Genomic DNA, 18,108 nt, shown 5'->3' on the forward strand with positions numbered 1-18,108 from the left:
TTCTTTTTTAGTTCCTTGTTTAATTTTCGATATATTATTATATCTACGCGGGAAGGAGTACTCCAATTTCGCATTAAGGTTCCATTATAAACCAGCACTTTATAACATCTGAACTATTTTCCGTCTGTCGATCCTTCTATCCACTTTTCGTGCATGGACGTACACATTGAAAGAATCATGGCGACTTCCGACTCGTGGAACCAATAGGCGATCATCTCGAGGCCGTGTAACCCATGAAGAGTGACGAGGTCAAACACACCGTGTCTGGTTGACAGTGGCGCAAACGACCGAGAAGACGTGTGGTGGGTTGAGAGAGAACGGTATCGATTTGTATTTATTGACATCGAATAGACGTCAATCCCATGCAAAATTATTTATTATGTCCGATTGTCAAGATTCCTGATTGAAAATGATTTTTAATCAAAGTTTTTAATTGGATTAAACAACTTATTGACGTTGTTTTTGATATATCATTACATTTTCTTTTACGAAAAATCAAGTAGGTTAATTGGAGTCTTCTTGTATGTTTTATTAACAAAATATCATTTGGAATAATAATATTTTTCTTCATTCGCATTGTGTTTTCAATTATCACGAAACCTAATATTTAAAACTGAATTTGATATTTAAATTTTCGTTAATTTTAAATAATGAAACCTTTCAAATCTTTCTCGCCTTTAAAGTCGCGATGAAATTTTACATGAAAATGTTTAAATGTTATAAGAAGTTAAGAAAAGAAATATAATTTAAATTTTTTTTCATAATAGAAAATAAACTTTTAGCTATCTGAAAAGAGAGTAAATTTGTTCACACAATATGGGATAATTTTTCACGGTTTTCATTTCAGAATTACAATTATTATTTCAATCCGTAATTCTATTAATGATTCTGAAAATGATCAATATCAACGCATAATCGAATGTTTATTAATATTACGTTTCACAGTGGAAAAAAATTTTTTTTATTCTAAATTTGATTACAAAAATAAAGAATCAAAAAAGTTACATAAACAACAACAACAACGGTAATAATAATAATAATACATTCCTAATTGGATAAAACGTTATCAAAATTTCTTCTCATAAATTTAGTTCACAAAAATTTTCCTCTTAAAAAATTTTTTACAATCTTCCTTCTTTCATTCTTCGTAAATAACTCTATTCAGTATATAGTTTAATCCAGATACTATATCATATCGTTTTCGTTTCTTTCCTCGTTCAAAGATTCCATCTTTTCTTCGATCTCCTCTTCCACAGGATTTTCGGATGGAACGTTGCAATTTCGCGAAGCATTCTCTTTGCTGATCGATTTTAATCGTCCCATCGACATTCTTTCGTTGACTTCGTGACTGTTGATGATCGAGATATCTTCATTGTCGCTAAAACTTCTATTATTTTTCCTGGAATTTTCGTTTCTCTCCTTTGTACAAACTGACTTCGATCGTTTCCTTTGATTTCGTCTGTTCTCGTCGTGTCTGCTCAAGCTTCGCCTTCTCTTTCGACTTTTTAAATTCTCCTCGCTTTTACCGTTACAAAAATTGTCAATTAATAGATTAATTCTGAAATATAATAATACGATGTTATTTCCCATAAATATCTGTACTCGCGTGAACAGCAATTCTTACTATAAAATATGTCGGATGAAAATATAACGTTTCATGTAAAATTAATTTTTTTCAATAATAATTATCGATAATTTATATAATAAATTATGAATTATCAATATAATATTATACAAACAATTGTTAATTAACATAAACTGTATACTTTAAAAAATATCCTATCCTGCATCTAAATTTTCAAACGAAAAAATCGTATTCGACGATTTTCTAAACAATTTCTCTCTCGATAAATAAACAGAATTCGATGATAAATTAATTAACAAATCCGTTATGAAAACAAATTAAAAAGAAATCCCTTGCAAGAAATTAAAACAATGAGAAACACGTGTCAATATTCAAATCACTAACTTCCTTCTGGTCATCTTCCTTCTGCTTTGTCTCGAAGAACGTTTTTCGAATTTCTTCCTTCGAATTGGACTCTTCTTCAAGCTCGAAGATTTCCCCCTTTTCTGCAAAGGATTTTCTTGCGATTTCGGCGTATCCTCGCGTTTCTTTATCTTCCAAGGAGGGGTAGGACAACGATCCTTGCTGCCGATCAACGGGTCATCCTCGCCCCTTCGGGCCCTTCTTCGCCTTTTGCGTGACTCCGCGTTGCTCCTCTTCGTGTCCATCAATGTTGGCGCTACTCGTATTACTTGTCCTTCGCTATCGGTCGGAATCAAGTAACCGGATTTCACGCCGAAAGAAAGCGCCTTGCGAAGATACTTCTTAGCTTGCCGTTTTCCTAAATATAGAAAAAGCTTCTTTGTGGTTTTCACTGCTTTGTAAAATCGTATGCAAAAGATAATAAATAGTAAAATTTATTCTTTGCCAAATGAGTTGTACTCTCGTTTAGAATAATCGGTAAGAAAAATTTTACTTAATGATTTTTACTGAATATTTTTTAATTGAAGATCTATATGGACCAAACGTATTTTATCATATTTATCGTTTTTTTTTCATATATAATCGAAAAATCTTATCCAGCTCCATAACAAAAAAATTGAAAAATTAAAAAGTCAATATACGAAATCTATTTTCTCCGCAGCATCGAAAAAAAGAAAAAGAAAAGGAAATAAATTACCACGCCCTCAAGTTCCAACTAATAACAAGATTAAAAAAAAAAAAAGAAAGGTGTCACGCGATACCTTCCTCGATCCCAGCCTTGATATAGTTGTTGATGACCTGGACGAGAGATTTCTTCTTGAGTAACGCTCTAGTGTTATTGATCGCCTTGGCGAGCGCAATCGGCCTCACCGAGATATTCGATGCGCTGCTGTCCTCAGTGCTGCTGGTCTCCGAGCTATTTGCGACGTCCATCACGCTCGACAAGTTCTCCACGGACGTTGCCACGGATTTTGTGTACTCGGATCCTTCGGACGAGTTATCGTCACAAAACGAACTGTCGCACGAGGATTCTCGAGTATTCCTGTATTTCCGCATCTTTCCGCGATATCTGTCGTCCCGCACGGCTCTGCTTCGCTTTCTTTCTGAAACGTACATGATCGCGATCGTGTTCGTGAAGGATGAAATGTTACGTGAAATATGGTTTTATTCTCTCCCGTCCCTTTTCTCTCGGGCTCCCGGTATGGAACTGTGGCGATTCGCTTTTATCGAACGGATGGATGGAGCAACGAGGGTTGAGATCGAAAAGGGTTGTCGAGTCTTTCGTGATTTCTTTCTACAGAAGAAATCTTTTAATAATTTTAAATGAAATTTTGGATCTGAGAATATTGCGTTGAACGAAAAAAAAAATAAATAAATAAATAAAATATTGTATTTGTCCTATAAGAATTCGTATTTCAATAGAATTTATATAATAATATATATATAACAATTAAATAAGTCTTTTATTTCTTTTTAAATTTACTCTTCGATGTTTCACTTGTGAAGTTTTTATGATCAGATAATTAGAAATTATCAAATAATGAAAAAAAGGAAATTATTAAAATAACAAAAGATTCAAATATAATAGATATGTAATAGATGTAATTATAATTCGATGATAATTAAAATTTATATATGATAATGACAAGTCTTATCTAAGTGTTTTAAGTATAACAATTCATTGTGCATAACAAAGCACCTTGGTTATGTTTGTTCATCAATGCATAGACTATTTCTCGTACGCTAGGTTTGTAAATACACAATCGGCGTGAAATGTTTGGCCGTTTACGATGTTGTCGATAACGTGGCTTTATTCTTCCATTTTTCTGTGCTCCGTTTGCCTTCTTCTTCGGTGCCATTATTCGGTAATGGCACTTCTTTCATCGTCCCATGGGTGGCTTCTCACTGAAACAGTGGCTGGCGTCAAAAAACACTCGTTTTCTGCTTGTCATCGATTAGTAGCAACATCACGTTGCCAACATTGCATCGATAAAATTGTGTCAAATGTTTGAAGCTTCGTTCCAAGTGAGATTATTTATTTATCTCGTGAAAATTCGCCTTTTATAATAAAAAAAAAAGGAAACATTAATAGTTTCGTTTAAAATATCTTTCATTGTTATTTCGTTAAAAAACGGACAAAAATACAAATGGAATTTAAAGAAATTCGATTTAAATCCAGCATTAAGTTATGATATAAGTTTATAAGTTGATGATGTTATAATTAATTGGCCAGATCATCGAAGTTGTGATATAGAGAAGCCAATATTATTTAATCGGAGTTATCGAGATTATGTCATTGACATGAAAGATAATTTAAAGATAACAGGAAGTCACTGATCGTTGTTTACCAGAAAACAAAGCCATTTGAATAAAGATCATTGAGTTCGTGACGATATTGACAAATAAGATTATTTGAAGATTAAAAAAAATCATCGTTTCATTCGAGGTTAAAAATATTTTATGGCCATATGGTCGTGTCATAGAGTTCATTTCCTGAATATGACTTCATAAGATAACTCTTATTTACAACGATTTGAGAAATTTTCAATATGAATTATCTATTGCACATTTCATTATCCATAAATTTACATTTATCGAATTTCATGATTCTTATATAGTTCAAAATATAGTTTTCATAAGTATTCTATCGTTCAACTTCAATTTTATTATTCTAATCGAATTTCGCAACTATAAAGACGTGTAACTTTATAGTCATCGAAACTGATTTTTCGCAATTCTCTCATATCGTCCCGGTATGGTTTCCCTATTGCGAAATTAACGACTGTAATAGTTTTCTTTATTAACATTGAACTCGATGACTAATAAAATCGATTCGATCGATCTTTGTAATCTGAAATTTTTCAATCTTTTTTAACACTAACCATCCACTTTCACTTTTTTTTCTCTTTCACTTGCAAATTCCTCCAAAAATTTTCTCAAAAAAAAAAAATAAATAAATAAATAAAAAAGAAATACGTACATATAAATATCCGTCTAAAAAAACCAAAATTAATTTTATCATTATCAAATCGATTAATATTAATATCATGATTCGAGTTTTAAAATTCAAACAAATTCCATTACTACGATTTCCATCTTCATCAATTTCTCATCTTCATTAAATTTCCAACTCCCAAAATCTTTATGATCCTCCTTACCCTTGACATAAACGGCATTAAATCCCGCAATAAGACGATTCCTCAGCATTCCTATCGCGACCTCGTCATTACCAGCATGCAACTTTCGTACATCTTGATGCACTCATCTCTATGTCTCGTAACGTCTCTCCGTTGCGCCCAAGGTCTCTCGTACAACCGTTCCCTGTCAAACTTCCCCAAGTAGTCGAATCTCGTCTCAAACAAGTGTCGCGTAACTTTTCGCTATATTATATTACGTATTTCGATATTATACTATATATTTCGTTCTTCCATGTATGCACTCGCTTCCGTGTCGTCCCTTTTCACGGAAGCGGAACCCCGATTTATCGCAGTTTGATCGTTGTTGGAGTTGATTCGGCTCGTTTGCCACTTCTGGTCAGAGCCAGTATCGATCAACCGTCACGTGAACGAGGAACTTTTCGAGTTTTGGCCTTGACTTTGCGGAAGCAGCCAGCGAGTTCAACATTGCTCGCGCTCGACTGGCCACCAGGAAGTGTCACGGCTCCGTGAATGGCTTCGCCGTTGAGATTATCGCGGATTTCCGTCTCGTTCGAGCCATCAATGGTCGATGAAAATTGCTCTGCAAAGAAACGATACTTTCATTCGCTTTCCTTAGATGTATTGTTGGATCGATTTATAGTTGGAAAGATTTTGGAGATTGGTGAATATGTTTGCGTGAATTATCGTTGAGAAGTTCTTGGAAGAGATACTGTTAAAAGGATGATGTAGCTATTTATACGTTTTATTGTATTATATAGTTGAGCAATGGTAATCGAAAAAATTTCTATCAGAGAATAATGTATCTGTTTTTATTTGACTCTTTTTGGATATATCGGATTCATTATTTATATATTATTATCTCATTCATATTTAATGAATTATATATATATATATATATATATTTGAAATTTGTGGGATTTTTTTCTTTAAAGAATATTTATGATTTATACTTGATTTGTCCTTTTTGAATGTATTTGATTGAAAATTATCGTTGAAAAATTTTTGAGATTTTATTCTTGGAAAGTTTTTAACGAGTCGAAAATTTCTTCTTGGATTCCTTCTTGGATTCATTGTTAGATTGAACGATGAGTTGAAAAGATTCTGAATCCATGGATGATCGTGAGATTTGTGCGAATTATCGTGGAGAAGCTCTTGAATATTTCGGTATTAGATAGTGGAAGTGTAAAAGCAATTGGAAAGCAATGAATCGAACGTATAAAGTTACAGAGAAATTGAGGTATATTATGTCGTAAAGAAGTTAGAGATTTATGGTAATATGGGAATTTTATTGCTATTAAATAGATAGTGAGAATAACAAAGTTTTAAAGAAACTTTGAGAGAAGATTTTATTTCCTGAATTTTTATTTTATTTCCTGAAAAACTATCATTTATAAATTATTGTTAATGTAATAATTATAATATCATTATAATATCAAATTTCTTTTTATAATAATTTTATTATATCACATTTTGTTAAATTTTAAAAAATTTAAAATTTTTGTTAAAATACTATTCTATAATATAATACTATATATATTTTTATTCAATATTATATTCATTACTTAAAATTTTTTATGTAAAAAACTTAAATTATTTAATTATATCTTTCCAAAAATTAATCCATTAATTAAGCGTACATATTCAATCCTTATAACATTTATTTATATTTGTCAATTAAAAATCAAATTCAAAAGATCTTGATCAAAATCTTAATATATTTATTATTTAAAGAAATTATTAAAGAAAGTCAAAACATTTCAAATTACGTAATAAATATATCATATTATTTACAAGCAAATTTCTCTTTACAAATAAATACAACGTTATTTTCATTCCTCCCATGAACTCGTAAAGTATAAAAATATTTCTCTCAGGAGCAGTTTCCTTTGTATCACACCGAACAAAAACTTGCACGCATTCCTTTTCCATATCGTGGCAGTGCAATATCGAAAAGAGTTAAAAAATGTTACAATGTATCAGAAAAGAACGTTTCTCGAGTTACAACCTCTCATATACGTGTATTTATTGTAACGTTATCGAGAGAAAAGACAAAAACAAAAAAAAAAAAAAAAAACAAATAAGAAACACACTTAATTAAAGGAAAATAGAAATATTCGAGGAGAGAGAGATTTAACTTTGAATTTGTTTTCGTTTATATTCGTTTATATTCGTATATTTGTATTCGTTTTGAAAGTCGAACGGTGTATACGATTCAGTATATTATTCGCATTTGGAGCGTACGTTTCGAAGGAGAAGGAGCTCGTCGTGGAAAGCGAAAGTAATACGTCGTGGATATTTCGGCTCTTCGAGGGACCATTGTAAATCGATATCGATGTAAGTGAACAACGAAAAAAGGTTGTAAAAATTCTCACGGGTTTTCCTTTCTCCATTAAAGGAAATCTCACCCTTAACGTTTGGATGTCTGGAAGCTCCGTGGAAATAGGTCAAGCAGCGAACGATTGTCCGAAGCGACGTCTCGAATCGTCAATGGTTTGACAGAGAAAAGTCGTCGTGATTCGTCCGTTTGATGGTAAATGTGCGCGAAGTTAAATTTGAATGATCGTGGCATAAAGATGAAGTACATCTAGGGGATGAATGAAAAGATTCAATGGAATAAAATGTCTTGGATTCTTTATTCTTTAAATATCGTAGCGAAATTCATCGTAAGAAAATAGGATTGTTTTTTAAAATTTTGATCGTTTAGATAATTCGTAATTTAGAAAATTTGTTTGAAATTTGGATGAGTGATTTTAGGAAAGGTTATATAAGTGTGTTGAATTATTTAGAAAATTTGTAGTAAAATATTAAAGCTATTTGTAGTAAATTTGAAATTATTTAGAATAAAATTTATCTTTGTTGAATGGAATATAATTATAGTTATTATTGTAAAGAAAACGTTTAAAAGATCTTTGGTGAGAAACGACTTTATCTGAGAAGACATTAATTGTATAAAGTAAGATCTTTGACGGAAATTGAGTTTGTATAGTCTCCTCTGTATGAGGATACTAAAGTGAACGTTTGGGATCTTTGATAGGAATTGAGTTTGTGTAGTTTCTTATATATAATGAATATATAGAACTGAAAGATTAAATGTAATTGCAACATTTCATATCGTATTGAAGAAGATAAAAATAAAGATATTACACGTAACGTTAACAAGATAGAAGATTAATTATTATTTTTAGATTTATATTTTTTTCTTAGACAGAAAAGAACCAAGATAGGGATATAAAAAAGTGAGGCTGCTAAAAAATTAACTATAATCGTCCATTTCTTTTTTTATTTCTCGAGATTATTAAAACCAATCACCTTCGGAATATTATCATATCTCTCGTTCCTTCGTTATTCAATTTCCGTTTCACACCCGATTCAAACAGAAATGAAAAATTCGATCTCGTGGAAATTAAAAAATTCACACGCGGATTAACGATTCTAATAAAATTTCCGATCCGAAATGATGAAAACCGTTTCGTGGAATTTTTCACGTGTCCATGGACACGCGTGCAATCACCGCAACGATCCACATTGAATTTTCATCGATAGAATTCCCACGTGGAATGACTCCCTCGTTCGATCAGCAATGGCGCGCTCGGTGCAAAATGCAAGGGAAACTGAAGTCTCTCGTGGTTAATTCACGATGTGGCTGCACCCTATCAAGCCACCGTGATTTATCGCCCCTGCCACGAACTTGCCCGTAAGATTCAAGGACAGGGACAAAGACGTAGAGTCAAGTTCAATTACTCTTCAATCTACCTGAACGACCGTAGAGGAGGAAATAAACCGATACCTTTATTGGCTGTGGGCAACGGTATGAGCAAAGGATCGAGAAATGGCCGAGATTCGTTGGGAATAATTTAATATATTCCCGTGTTTTGCTCGACAGGAATATCCGTGAATGAGAAAATTATGGGGATGATTATTTCAAACTGTAGTTGTTTAAAATTTTTATTAATAGAATAAAATAATTCTAAGAAGAAAATTTTCTCGATTTTTCGTGAAAGAAAGATGGGAGAAGAGAAATTATTCCATTTATTTGATTTTCAAGATTTAACGGAATTATAATAATTTGAAGAAAATTCTCAGAAGGTTCATAGATTCATAGTAAATATGCACGTGTGAATTCTAAGTAGATAATTATTTTCCAGAGATTAATTTTAATATTGTTCAAGTTAATTATAAAATTATTTGATGCAAAGGAATATAAAACGGTGTTGAAATATTATTTCACATTTCTTGAAATTTTTTATAACGAACGAAATTGTGAATAATTTGGATCAATTAAACACCGCTATAAATGCATTTTAATCACAAATCTAAGAGAAACTTTTTATGCAAATATCATAAAACAATTAACAAGGAGAAAATTCTCGATACAACGATAATAATAATAAATTCTATTTTTACGCTACCATTCTTAAACGAAATTTTATTATCTCAAACATAATAATCAAAATTACTACGATAATACAATTATCTCAACGTGAACAAAACTTCAGATAAAGTAAACATTTCAAAACAATTTCAAAATAATCGAAATTCCATACGTATCAACACAATCAAAAACCAATGCATTTCTACTACCTGATTTTACAAACATTTAATATCATCGTCTAAAATTGCATTAAATAAAATCCAATTAACAAGGATTAAAAGGACAGATATGACACGATCTTATAAATTATCCAAATTACAACTTTATTAAATTAATTTCCCAAACGCAAATATAATTCTACACATGTTGTTTTCGACGAAACGAAACAACAAATATTTCTGATCGCAAAAGAAATTCGATAATCGAAACGCATCGAGGATGTGGAAAAAAAATTCTCTGGATAATTCCAACGTGATAAAACTGGAAAACCTTGCTGCTCGTGAAAAAAATGAGCGTAATGACAGGAGAGCGACCCAGGAATGCCGTTAACCGGTGATCGCAATTACAGCCCACGTTTAATTATATAGAGGATGTCTGCAAGTGTCGCGAACCCGCGACATTCTGCCTTGTTAAGCTTCACCCGGAACAGGATTGTAAATCGATGCCTAAATTACAACGAACATGGGCTTGATGCTTCGCCATTATCTCCACTATTTTTCAAATTAGTTATTTAGTTATTTAACGATTAGAAATAATGGATAATGGATAAATGAGTAATGGTGAATTATTAATAAAATATATAAAATAAGTGAATTTTGTCTCAAATTTTACTTATCTCAATTCTATCTCAATTCACTAATTTCACTAATCTCAAATTCAAATCTTCTATTTATTACGATTCTCATCTCTCTTTTTGATTCATAATTTGATTCATAAATTATTCGAATAGAAAATAGAAAATAATCGAAATAAAATAGAAAATAATATTGCGGAATAATCGATCGTAAAAGTGATTCGTAACAAAATGATCCTGTCGCCAGTAATATCGTATTTTGTTCAACCATGTGATACAGGAAATATCGACGGATTGAATTTATTTGAATAATTTTTCAATAATACACAGGAAGATCGGTGGGCGTTTAAGCTCAACAAATATGACGAACAAGGATGCGTTGGAACGTAAAATCTTGTTTGCTCTGTCAGCCGTGAGGATCGTCGAATTTTCGACAACAAACGTGCACATTTTTCCTTTAGGATTTCACGATTCTCGAAACTGTTGTGATTTATACTATACGTTATGCAGTTCGTATAGTTCTATATAATTTATATCCTCGTTTTATCTCGATCGAAAGTGGCGAGAGTTTCTTGAGAAAATAAACCTGGAATTTTTATAACGATTCTTAAAAATATCTTTGCATTTAATTATTATCAAATTTGAGAATTCGAAGAAAAAGTTAAGGAAACTCTTTAATCAATAATCTATCAAAGTAAAGAAAATTATAAATCATCAATTTAAGATCTTAATGATAAAATTATTAGAATTATTAATTAAAATAGAAAGAAAGAGTGCTTTTTAACGACAAATTTCTTCAAATTTGCTTCAAAATTAGTTGAAGTTTCGCGAGAAAGAAGCTCTTGGAATTAATTCTGCCTTGTCACAAGTTTATCTATCGAAGATTGTCCACTATTCTTCAAAGGATGCTCGTAATTATGAGAAATCTCATTTGCATATTAGTGGTCTCAAGTCTGGATCGTTCGTCGCCTGGACAAACAATCCGTCACGCTCCTCGGTTTTTCACGAGAAAAAGATGGACCAAGAATTCCACGCCTTTTTTTTTTGCACCTTATATAAGCTTGATATTGATGTCTCGATATAGCACAAATAGACTGGGACGACTTCCATGCTCGGACAATTTGGAACGTTGAAAGGACATATAGAATGGATCTATCTTCCGTTCACACTATTTTATGGTACTTTAGAAACGGGCAATTCATATATTTCTTATTTTTCCGGCGTGTGCAGTTCGTGATATCAAATTTTACATTTTGGGGAAAAAGAAATATTTTTCTAACACGTGTGATTTATCTGGAATTCCTGTTTCCAAAAATTTATTTCTATTTGAAAATGTGATCTTCGTAAATTTTTTCAAATTATTGAAAAGTTAAATAAATATTGTACGCGCCCTTCGATATTTTATAATATTTCAAACATTTTTCACTATCGTTTCTTGAAATGTTTAAACAAATACAGTAGATAATTCGTATAAGAATAGAAGAAATCATGAATTACTTACGTTTTGTTAGTTTCACAGTGATAATATTTTTAATTCGTTTTAATTTAATTCGTCTCGTTCTTTTCCACTCGTGTTTTATTTTATTTATCTAATTTTAGTTGATCATAATTGTTTCAGTTGTCCAATCAGGATTACTTTATTTCACTTTGCCCGATCAAGGTTGCCTTATTCTACTTGTCTCAGCATGGATTCTCACCGTCTCACCATAATTGTTATATTTTACTGCCTATGTTCCACATAGAGTGGAAATATTTAACGAATTCCGCAAAAAGTTTCAAGGTTTTTATTTACACGTGAAACATACCATGAGTAAAAACAACAAAACAACAAAAATAAAATACATGAAAAATAGAAAAAAAGAAATCTCTCTTTGCACGAAGAATGGAAAAAATATAGATGATAAAAGAATAATTCTAGAAATATTCTTTTATAAATTCTATCCAACGATCGAAAAATTTTGTAACGTGGAAAATCGTTTAGAGACCTGGTAAAACGTTTTGTTTGATTTCAGAGTCCACAATCGTAAACAAGAGAACATCGATCGTTAATCGAAAATGTAAGCAATACGTAAATGTAATTGTCGTCGAAACTGTAAATACACAATTCGCACCGTAAATGCAAATACTGTACAAATAGATACAGTTCCAGATAAAATTGAATAATTTGATTATCACGAAATCGACAGTTTAATCTCGTTTAACGTTTTATACCTCAAATTTCGTTACATTTTCAACTTAAAAATCGGTTTGTAAAGTAAGCTGTTCATCTTACGAATCGAAGTCGAACAAATACCCGGAGGGATGTTATATTAGTTAAGCATTCCTCTGCAGCGATTTCAGTTATTGCTGCACAATATTGTGCCGTTTCCTCTTTTCTACTATCAGTTTGCGCGATGATAAAAGAGAAACGAGCGTGTTCTTGTGCCACTCAGTCCCTTCTCAGGGACCCCCTTTCGCGATGCTCCTCTATAAGACCTCTTTTCGCTGATCGTTTATTTGCTATCTTTCCTCCATTCTGTTGTTACAGAAAGCAGCACTCACAGTTCTGCAGGGCTTATTAAATTTTTTATTTAACAGTTCGTTGAATGCCAAGGATGCGTTCAACTGTTGACACTTTTTTTTTTTTTATGCTTCGTTTCTTTGACGAAGATATTATTAAGGGAAGAGCGGAACTAAGAAAATTTTCATTGATATAGAAAGAGATATATTGTGTATATTTTTAATTTAGAATGGAAAAGATATAGAAATGAAGCGTCTTTTTGGATCTGACTGATCGAATCAATTTTTTGGACACGATTTGAAATAAGAAATAATTTTACAATATCTAAATATTGCAATACAGTTGTCAAATTAAATTGCGAACGAATAATGTTTTTCGATTCTTTTTTAATTATATTAATTTCGGGATAGAAAGTACAAGGAAAATTTAAGGGGCAGAATTTTTCGATAAATTTGATATTAAAAAAGATTTTTTCAACTTACAGTCTTTTCTTTTTTTTTTATAACTATCTATGTCTCGCGATCCACTTGCAATCGTGTTAAAAATACCACTTGGTTAAAAAAACGATGTTCATCCTCGACTATATATACAGACTGTATATCCGCAGTAAAAATATAATCTAACAGAAGTTTTTATATTCCCATCGATTAATGGGATATCGATTTCTCTCTCGAAGTTATAATTCCTATTGTTCTCGGTTAACCAACTAATATTAAAGTTTAATCACTTCTTCACGTGAAACAACAGATTATATATATATATATATATACAAAATTTTTCTTTGCCTTCTCCATTCTCCAACTAACCCAACTAACAAAGGATCATGAGAAAGAGAAAGAGCGAACGGAAAATTAAAAGAAACCAATTCTTTATCTTATTCCATCGAATCTTTGGATAATTCTAACACTGATTCCAAATTAATTTTACAAATATAAATAAACGAATCACATTTTTATTTTTAATTGTCCAAGCAAATTTTAATTGTCCATTTCTCCAGATAACAAAAATTCTAACCTAGCTCCTTCTTCCAGGTTTCCACGGAATACGGTTTCGATTGGAAGAGAACTTTTCAAGAGGCCTCACAAATACAACTCTTTGGTGTTTCATTCGAAACGCATAACGTTCAAGGCGAATTTCCAACCAAGGATCGAAGGAAGAAGGTTGCAGTTTTCTTGACAAATAAGCCAATACGTTTAACTATCGGCGGAACACCCGGTAATTTTCTCTCCACTTCACCTTGCACCAGCCCCGTTTGGCGTTCGTTATTAGCGATATAAGCGCAAGGAAACGTTCGTTATCGGTTAAACGCTCGTGCAAACAGGATCACTCGTCTGGGATAGCATCTGCATGCAAATAATGAAACGATCGAAGCATCGATTCGTACGAATACCTTGGATATCGGGGGTGTAATCGTTGAAAAAAAATGTGTCCTCGATCCACGGAGACGAGCCAGTTTTGTATTTTGTATACAAAAGGTGGAAATTATAATTACTTAAGCGTTAAAAGTGGTTGTTTGTTCCACTAAGTAGAATGTTCTAAGGAAAGTTCGTCGGTTTGAGGAAGTTTGATGGAGTTTTTGGAGCATTAAATACTTGTTTCCTTTTGTTATAAGTTGTAGTTGGAAAGAGGAGGATGAGACGATTTTACGCAAAGGATTGATGGTCTTGGGTGAAACAATGGGTAAAAGGTGATGGATGGAACTGAGAAGAATTTATTACGTGAAATGTGTAGGAAAATTAATGTGATGAAGTTAGATTCTTGTGTAAATTTAGATTGTGAAATATTTGTTATTGGGATAGAAACCAGAGTGAAATAAGAAGTGGAATTCATCGTTGATGAAATCGATTTTTGATATCGAAGAAAGATAAAAATTGATGCTGGGAAAACGTTGGTTGAAATCTATTTTTTAAGTTACAATATTAATCAACATTATTAATCAAATCAAAATTTGAGACTTTGAACCTATTAATTTATTTAAACCTATTAATTTAGAATTAATAATAAAATTATTAGAAGATTTAATACACAAAATATAAAGGGTATAAAATTCAGAAAAATATTGATGATTCGACGGTTCAGTGAAAGGTCAAGAAAATATCAGTGATCCAAAAAGGATGGATTTTGTTTGGCTATTATATGATAAACCAAATATTTGTCAATTGTATTTCAATTAAATACTTTAGCTAAATATCTTTCATTTTTTTCGATGAAATTCTCTTTTACTATTTTCACTATACAAATAATTTTAATTTAGAATATAATATGAAATAGTAAATAAAAAATATTTATTCAATTATAAATAGTCTATCAATAACTTGTACAATAACTTACACATAATATGTGCATATGAGCCATTGTGTTATTTTTCCAAGTTTTCCCTTCATGGAAGCAAATTCCTTCTAGTTTATTGTTTCAAAAGTTTCAGACAGTTCGACTTTTCCAATAAAGAAGAAGCGATTGTAAATTTTCGAAATATTCAGGAGTAGCACAAAGGAGAATAATTTTTGCACTATTCACTTCAAAGTATCTTTATTTTTGGTCCTCGTTTTTTAAAATAGATTTTTCCTATATAAGAGGCTAGTTATAATGCACGTAAACTTTCTGTTTTCGCCAATCAGAATTCATAAATGCTTCCTTTTAAGATGTTTAACCGTATTAAAATTCTGAAATACGCGAATATGGAATTGTTTTGCGAGTATCCAGCAAGCATAGATGTCCTTGAGAAATTATTTCAAGATCAATGATCATATTAATGCATTTTTAAATAAAAGAAAATTTAGAATTAATATTGAAAGTTGAATTAAAATTGTTGTATATCGATTTGTGATTTATGTAGGAAAAATCTCATTTGTATTATATAAAGTTTATATTTTTTGATTACGATTTTATTAGTCTTTAACTGTCTCATGTCATTCGTTAGACAAAATTGATTTATTTCATTTTGTATATTTTTATTTTAATTGTTTAAATGCTATCTCTTTCCATCTGTCTGATCATAATTATCTTTTACTATTTATACGAGCTTAAATCTACTCGTTTTAATGTGAAATTCTTTTTCCAATTTTTATCATGCTTGTCGTTGGAAAAATTGTACGCCTTCGCAGTTTTTTCACCTTTAACCCAGATCCAACATTATTGTGCATTTTTCCTTCATTCTTACGCGTTTGACTATTTCCACGACTGGTTTCAAAGGAATTTCGTGTTGGGGTTGAATAACTTACGACATTGTATTTAAAATTATGTTAAAGAAATTGTTCCTTAAAGATGGAAATAAAACGAGTAGATTTAAGCTCGTACAAATAGTAAAAGACAATTATGATCAGATAGATGGAAAGAGATAGAGTTGTATTATAAGATGTAAAACAATATTCAGCCCTTTTATATTTTTTTGTTTTTCATACGATTTTTTAAATATTTTTTTTAAAAATTATTAATCAATAAGTGTTATATATAATTTCTATCATTTCCTTTCAATACATAGAATCGTAAAAGTAAACGATCAAAGGAAACAATAATAGTTTATAGCCAACAAATAATTGCGTAAGCAGCAATAAAGTTAAATTTAGTTGTAAAACTAGATCATAGTAGTGTTAGTAACTCGATTATGCATGAAAACAGTTCAGGAAGTTAAAGTAAATTCATATAGTAGAATAGCAAGTTCAATTTAAACAATATAGTTTCTTCAATAGGTTCAAAGATATCTTTATCAACTTTCTCAATCAAGAAAAAATTTTCTATAATGATTGAAAGAATGGTTATTACATATGAGATGTAATAAATTTAATTAATATTCTTATCATGCAAAATAGTATATGCAGAATCTTAAATATATTATCGAAGTTTGTGTTCTGAAATATCATTAATAAGATTAATATAGATCTATTATATTTATTATAAGTAATAAAAAAATATTTTAAGTAATAAAAAAATATTTTAAAATACGAATAACAAAGATTTTTACTTCAATATGTATAATACATATGTATGAAATATAAAAAATATGTATGAAATATATAAATCATCTCCTTTCCTTTTTTTTCATTAAAAATATCATAGATATAAAAGCCATTATAAATATCTATATTTGTTGTAACAATGTAATAATTATAGTTATAATCAAATAAAATAGATAAATAAAATAGACAAGAAAAACAATAAGTGCGAGAAGGATAGAGATAGTAAAAATATGGAAATCAGCACCATCTCTAGTTTGGCGTAAAGTAAACATAAGAAAAGAAGGATAGCAAATAGTAGAAAAGGATAGAAATAATATAAACTTAGCATTTAGCGCCATCTCTCCAAAGTACGCTGAAATTGAAGTTTTCTCAATCGACAAAAGATGGCAGCACTTACTTATACCAACTCGTGGCGCCATCTCTTCGAAAAATGCTCAAGTTAAGGTTCCTTCAATCTGCGAGTGATGGCAGCACCTACTTATACCGACTCGTGGCGCTATCTCTTCGAAAAGTGCTCAAGTTAATGTTCCTCTAGTCTGCGAGAGATGGCAGCACTTACTTATACCGACTCCTGGCGCCATCTCTTCGAAAAGTGCTCAAGTTAATGTTCCTCTAATTTGCAAGAGATGGCAGCACTTACTTATACCGACTCGTGGCGCCATCTCTTCGTAAAATGCTCAAGTTAAAGTTCTTTTAATATTTGACAGGTGACGCTAGCGATTAATTCTTTGTTTCTATCTTCTTTCAATTTGTTGCTATCCTTTTTTTCTATGTTTCATTTACGGCACTCTGAAGATGGCGCTGATTTCCATATTTTTACACTATCGCTGTCCTTATTTAATTCTTTATTTTCCTTGTCTATACTTACAATATATTCCATACAGAATAGTATAGATTATAACAAGAACGTTTTTCATTTTAATGATGAGAACAAAAAAAAAAACATCAAAATGAATATAACAAGTTAATAATATGAGAGATAAGTACAAAATATGTTAATATATTATAATTTTAATTATTAATTTAGTTATTAATTCTAATTATTATAATTAGAATTAAATAAAATGAGAAATAATAATTTCTATTATTATTTTCGATAAAATAAATAATTATGAAAAGATAAATAAAAAACAATAAATACGTCACTGGCAATAATTGTAATTAATAATATAAATAACATAAAATGATGAAAAAATGATAAACAAGAGTTTCTGCCAATGTATCAAAGATATAATGTATTAAATAGTAAGTATAAAAAAAAATAAGTATGAAAAGTAACTATAATATTTCAAAAAAACTTGTGCAATTTTTTATCAAATTATATTCTTCTAATTTTAAATTT

The sequence above is a fragment of the Apis laboriosa genome, unplaced genomic scaffold (assembly GCF_014066325.1).
Source record: "Apis laboriosa isolate Shangri-la unplaced genomic scaffold, ASM1406632v1 scaffold34_cov151, whole genome shotgun sequence".
In the NCBI taxonomy this organism is placed as follows: domain Eukaryota; kingdom Metazoa; phylum Arthropoda; class Insecta; order Hymenoptera; family Apidae; genus Apis; species Apis laboriosa.